Below are 6146 nucleotides of genomic sequence, written 5' to 3' on the forward strand. Positions count from 1 at the left end.
GATGGCTGATCCTGTTATCTTTGAGCACTCAGAGCCACAGAAAACTATTATCCTGCAACCTCCCTGCAAGGAGTAGCCATCCGGAGCACATGTGGGAAATCTTCCATCTTCCCCTTAACTTGGGAGTTTTCAAGGAACTGGGGTGCTCACTGGTTCGTTGGTTGTTGCCATAGTCATCAATTTGCTATAACTCCCCAGAAATTAGATGGAAGGATTTCTTGAGTGGCCTTCTCTATTTGTGAAAATAAAGACTGATTCACCTAGCTATGCCTCCATGGGCTAAAGAGCATCCAAAGCACTGTGGGGCAGAGGGAGAAATTAAGTTTTTTTTCTAGTTTGTTCTAGTAACATATTTAAGTTTGAACACATAACCACAATCACATCAGTAATTTTCCAGAAATTAATATTCTTACTCCAAACAAAGCCAAAATTAATACAGTATCTGTTTTCAAAAAATTGGCAGACATTATGCAAATATAATTTTGTATGTTTTGGTGTTAAGGCGGAGGTGCAGACAGTCACTTTTACAACTTTATCATTTAAAACAGTCCCTTTTAATAATTTAAACAATACAGTCAAAAGACGAACAGAAGTAGATGCAAGCATTTCGTATTGACTCATCAATACTTACATTACAATAACACGGTTAAAATCAGCCTCAAATCAGCGTAACTTTACCATTAGTAGGACCAATGGCAAGGGATGTTTATTATTTAGTTCAACAGATCTATAGGTCTATTGGTTCATTACCATTAGCTGAGTAAATAAACTCTGTTTATCAGACAAGAAGCCTGTTTCTTTAGAGGTTTCAATATTTTTGTTTGTGTATTAGTTGGTTTGATTTCAGACAGATGACCAATTACAATTTGAGACAGTGTTAAGAGATTACAAATCTTGCTATCAGTTTCAGCAGCTGAAGACTCTTAGATGAAATTAGTTTTAATTTGTTGCCAAACTGTATCCTTTAAGTAATAAGGGGGTGTCTCCCTTAGTGAAAAGAGCATATGCTGTAGCTCCAAAAGTATTCCCTCTCATCATAATGATGATATTTTCAGTGGCCAGAAATCAAATCATTTTTCTGATTTACACAAGTTACTAAGCCATGATATGATTTGCTTAATTTTTGCACAAAATGTTTGCACAATTTAATGTATTGTACAAACCATGCTATGATATGTAAACCAGAGAGCACAGTTTAGTGCAATGTTTGAGCCTAGCCGGTTGTGTTTTACTCAATAACACATGGTCTCTGAGTAAAATCCACGTACCTAAAATAAAGCCTTTTTCAGATGAATTGGACTTCAGCTCCAATGCTGGATGATTCTTTTAAGTTTCATATTGGGCTCAGTAGCTCTGCAAAATGTATTTCCTTTCTGGATGATCTATTGTTGCAAAGCTTAAGGACGATCTGCCTAATTAAGCAATAAATAACTCCTGCAGAAAAAACGTGATGCATCACTTTAAAGCTACACATAATTCTCTTGGTTTAATTTGCAAAACCCAGAGTGAATAAAAGTGAGAAGGTAATAAAGCTGTGTTTTCCTTCCTGCACACAAAAGATATAGGCATAGATTTTTAGAATGTTTTGCATTACATCATTCACAATTGATTGTAGGTATTTAAAATACACCATTTTGTACTTCGGATCAACATATTAATGACTGCATGGCCATTTAGAAAATGAAGAATGAGAGTTTGAATGGGAATTTGCTCATAAGAGATTAGCCAGTGACAAATTCCACTGACTAGTTCCCAAACAATCAAAAGAAAAGACTGTTTGAAGAAAGATCAGAGAAATCAATATATCTCAGTAGCAGTGCCTCAGTAGCAGGAAGAGGTGTACCCTTTCCTAATAATAGTTGATAGCTGGTAAGTTATAATTTCTTATGGTTTCTTATGATGAAATTCAGGGAACAAATAAAAGGCTGAAAATGAGATATTTCTATGTCTGTTGCCCAGCCAACTCTCTACTTCCTAAAAAAAAGTTTTTATCTTCTACTAATCACTGGAGTTATTTAAGAGTGAAGTTTTATTCCCTTTTCTCCTTTGGTAGCATACACACTAAAGGTGAATAATCTAAAACCCAGTGACTGCACAGATGCTGTATTAAACATCAGCTTGGATTCTGTCCCTAAACATGATGCCATTAATGATCGTGCTTCTATGTACAAGATCACAAATTATTCTCATCCTCCTCCATGGGCGCCCTAACGTGATTATTTTCTGTGTTAGCTACCTCCTAATAGTCCCAACCTTAATTTGTATACCTCCTTTTTCACACCGTCTCTTTCTGTTACTTGAATTCCATTTAAAACTTTGTGTGTTGCCTTAACTAGTTAAATCATCTAGCTACTTTTTGTTGAAATTACATATTTGTAGGAAATCTCATGGCTTCCCTTTAATCTCACCCTGATGGCCAAATTTGAGACTTCTGGTTTAGAAAATGGTGAGTTTAGGCATAATAAGCAAGGTCAAGAGAAACCACCATTTTAAAATTGCCTTATGTTTGTCTATGATATATGAACTTTGTTTATAGGGCTACCAGTAATACTTTGTATTAGAAAGCAAATTATATGGTGGAAATCATTTAGGAAGAGGTTGAACCAAGGTTTGCAAATATATTTGGGCTAACATTCATCTGTAACAAATACATTAAACTGTTGGGACAGTCACTCATCAATTTGGGGTCATGAATTATCAATGCATTGATGATAACTAATTATGCATCAAACTCTGGTTGATAGTGATGCCATCAACCTGGAGGCTGCTGATATCTCAATGGCTCAGGCTCAATAGCAATAACATTTAGATTTATATACCGCTTCACAGTGCTTTTACAGCCTTCTCTAAGTGGTTTAGAGTCAGCATATTGCCTCCAACAATCTGGGTCCCCATTTTATCAACCTTGGAAGGATGGAAGCTGAGTCAACATTGAACCTGGTGAGATTCGAACTGCCAAATTGCAGGCAGACGGCAGAAGTAGCTGTAGTAACCACTGCTCTAGCTTTGGGTGTTTGGCCTTCCTAGCTCTAAGAACTTTTCATGTTTCATGAGACTGGATTACACAGCTCAGGATCTGTACATAATTTGGGAATCTTCCTGGACTCTCAACTGCTGCTCAGCTGTGGCCAGGAAGGCCTTAGTACAAGTTCTGTTTATGAGACAATTACACCCTTTCTTGGAATAAGAGGCTTTCTTCTTGGTCACACAGGTCTTAGTCACTTCACAATTGGCCTACAGCTGCTTATTCTATGGCCAAGTGCCCTTGAAGACCACTGAGAAATTACAGCCGGTCTAGAATGCAATATCCCCCAAAAAGTGTTGAGCAATCATCTCTGGTGAAATCCCTTATTTTCAATATCCATTTGTATATTTTATTGTGTTTCTTGATTTATTATCATATATTTATTGTGTTTTAATTACATATTGATCTTAACTGCTTTCAGAAAGATAGATTAAACAGCAAGACATAAGGAAAGGAACAGTTCTTGAAATGTTAAGATTCCTGAGCTCACACTGTAGTTCTTTTCATGTGAAAAAAGCCCCACAGAGCTATATAGGGTTTATTGTCAGGTGAATGAATATGAAATTGCTGCCTTCAAATCAGTGTTTTGATTGGGATGCCTATTTTAAGATATCTTTGACTACAGCAACCATAATTTTTATTTATTTATGTCATTTCTATATCCTTCTGTTTTGAACATCTGACTCTGGGAGGTGAATAATCATACATTTTGTAGTACAAAAGGCTAACAGGATTAGAGTTATCCTCAACTCTGAAGGGAGAATGTTCCAGAAGGCTTGGTTACAGCAGAGAAGGCACATCTCCTAGTCCCTGCCAGGTAATATTCCTTGGTTGATAGCCTGTAACATGTACAACCTGCCTGATTAAATTGGATGGGGAGAAGACAGTGCCACAGGTAACCCAGTCCCAAGCTATGAAGGCTTTTAAAGGTAACAACCTGCACCTTGAATTTTACCTGGAATCACACAAGCAACTAATGAAGCTTGCACAGTAGAACTGTTATATGTGTTGAATATCCAACACCATTTACTATCTGTGCAGCCGCATTTTGTACCAGCTGAAGCTTCCAAATGCTTTTCAAGGGCAGAGTCCAGAGGCGGTATTCAGCAGGTTCTGACCAGTTCTGGAAAACCGGTAGCATAAATTTTGAGTAGTTTGGAGAACCGGCAAATACCACCTCTGACTGGCCCCACCCCCATCTTTTCTCTGCCTCCCGAGTCCAAGCTGATTGGCTGGGTCTTCTTTTGTTGTTCTGCATAGGAGAAAGGAGCTGGAAAGCAGGTTAGTGGGGATTTTGCAGTATCCTTCCCTCTGGAGTGGGGAGGGAATGGAGATTTTGCAGTATCCTTCTCCTGCCACACCCACCAAGTAAAAAAAAATTGAATCCCACACTGAGGCAGACCCATGTAAAGTGTGCTGTAGTAATCTAATTCCATCATCATAAACCCATATCCTAGGCCATACTGACTGAGCCAGCATAGAATTGAAACATTTGGAAGGCAATAGATTTTATATTACCATATTGTTGCTTCAGTGTTTTCCAAGTTAACAAAGCATGCTCACTATAGAAATAGGAAGGGGAAAAGTTAGTCTTTAAATCAATGAATAAACCTTCATAATTGGAAAAGCACATTAATCATAGCTTAACAAACCAGAAAGAGTAGAGATTAAGTAAAAAAAAAAAAACACCTGTGGAGCAGATACAGCAAGCAGCCCAATAAACCACTTCTATTATCCTTCTGCTGGTTTAAAAAATGCACATTACAATAGATTCTTGTCAATCCTGTATTATTAAGACCTTTCTCATATTTACAGATACAGATTAACAGAGTTGGAAGGGACCTTGCAGGTCATCTAGTCCAACCCCCTGCCCAAGCAGACCTTACACCATTTTTGACAGATGGCAGCCCAGTCTGTTCTTGAAAGCTTTCAGTGATGAAGCTCCCACAACTTCTGAAAATTTGTATCTTGGTAACAAGTTATGGCTGGGCAAAAATCATGGCAAGAAAACCCGACATGATTTTTATAGGCTTTGGAAGCATAGCCAGAAAGAACCGGTATGCGTGAAGTTTTGGTGGGAAAAGTGGGGGACAAAGTTTGAAATCCTAGCAGTGCCCGGGGTTCCAAACTGAACCTAAATTGATGAGGTTAAAAAAGAGTGATTCATTTTATATATGCCTGTATATCAAACATTGTCGATTTGAGAAAGGTTGAGATATAAATTAGAGGTATAAAGATGGCTGTTCTCATTAGCAACTTCAGCTACCACATAAAATAGATGGAGAAAGTGTTTATGGCTTTTCAGTCCAGGGGTTGTTGTTGTTTTTTCCTGATATGCTAATTTTATCTATGACAGTAATGGGAAGAGAAATTGATTAGCCTATTCCAAGAGTAGCAGAGTTGATGGGCTCTGAATAAACTCTTTTTAGGGAAGACAGCAGTGATGGCTCTGCTGAGTTAAAATGTTCATGTAAGGATTGTGTTCTTAAAGTAGCTGAGGATTGCACAGACAGGCATCCTGTCACACATATACTAGAGGTGGTATTCAGCCGTTTCAGACCATTTCTGGTGTGGAAATTTTGAGTAGTTTGGAGAACCGGCAAATATCACCTTTGGTTGGCCCTGCCCACCCAGCCCTGCCCTTTCCTTTCCTATATTCCCTTGTTTTTTTCCGCTCAGCACCTCAGCTGAGCTAAACAGCTCACCTCACTAACGCTGACACAGAGGGTAGTTTTTGAGTGCTGCGCGCATACGCAAAGTGCGCTCTCATAGAACCGTTAGAAAAAAATTTGGAATCCCATCACTGACATATACCCACTTCTCTACAGCAGGCTAATTTAGTACCCAAACCATCTTGTTCATGTCCTCAGAGAAACATTTTTTTCTCCTAGAATGTCCAATAATTTAATATTTAATAAGGAAGAAAATGTGAACACATTTGTAGTGGTTAAAAATGATAGTTGAAAAGAAACCTGATTTAAGGCTGAACTTGTGGCAAAGGTGCCATAGAAATTCTTCAACAGTATTGCCAGTTGCTGATTATGGTGTTAATAATTTTTTTTAAAAAAAAATAAAAGCTAGTAAGCCATCGTCAGCAAAATTACAAAGTGCAAACCTGTAG

The 6146-nt window shown here is 38.0% G+C and overlaps 1 protein-coding gene across 2 annotated transcripts in view; it reads left to right on the forward strand.

The window, feature by feature from the left end:
- BANK1 (B cell scaffold protein with ankyrin repeats 1) overlaps positions 1-6146 on the forward strand; it is a 183051-nt gene that overhangs the window by 110283 nt on the left and 66622 nt on the right. The window lies entirely within an intron of this gene.

Source organism: Notechis scutatus, chromosome 4, assembly GCF_049901735.1.
Source record: "Notechis scutatus isolate UNSWTSFEM ecotype Mainland chromosome 4, rNotScu1.2, whole genome shotgun sequence".
NCBI classification, from domain to species: domain Eukaryota; kingdom Metazoa; phylum Chordata; class Lepidosauria; order Squamata; family Elapidae; genus Notechis; species Notechis scutatus.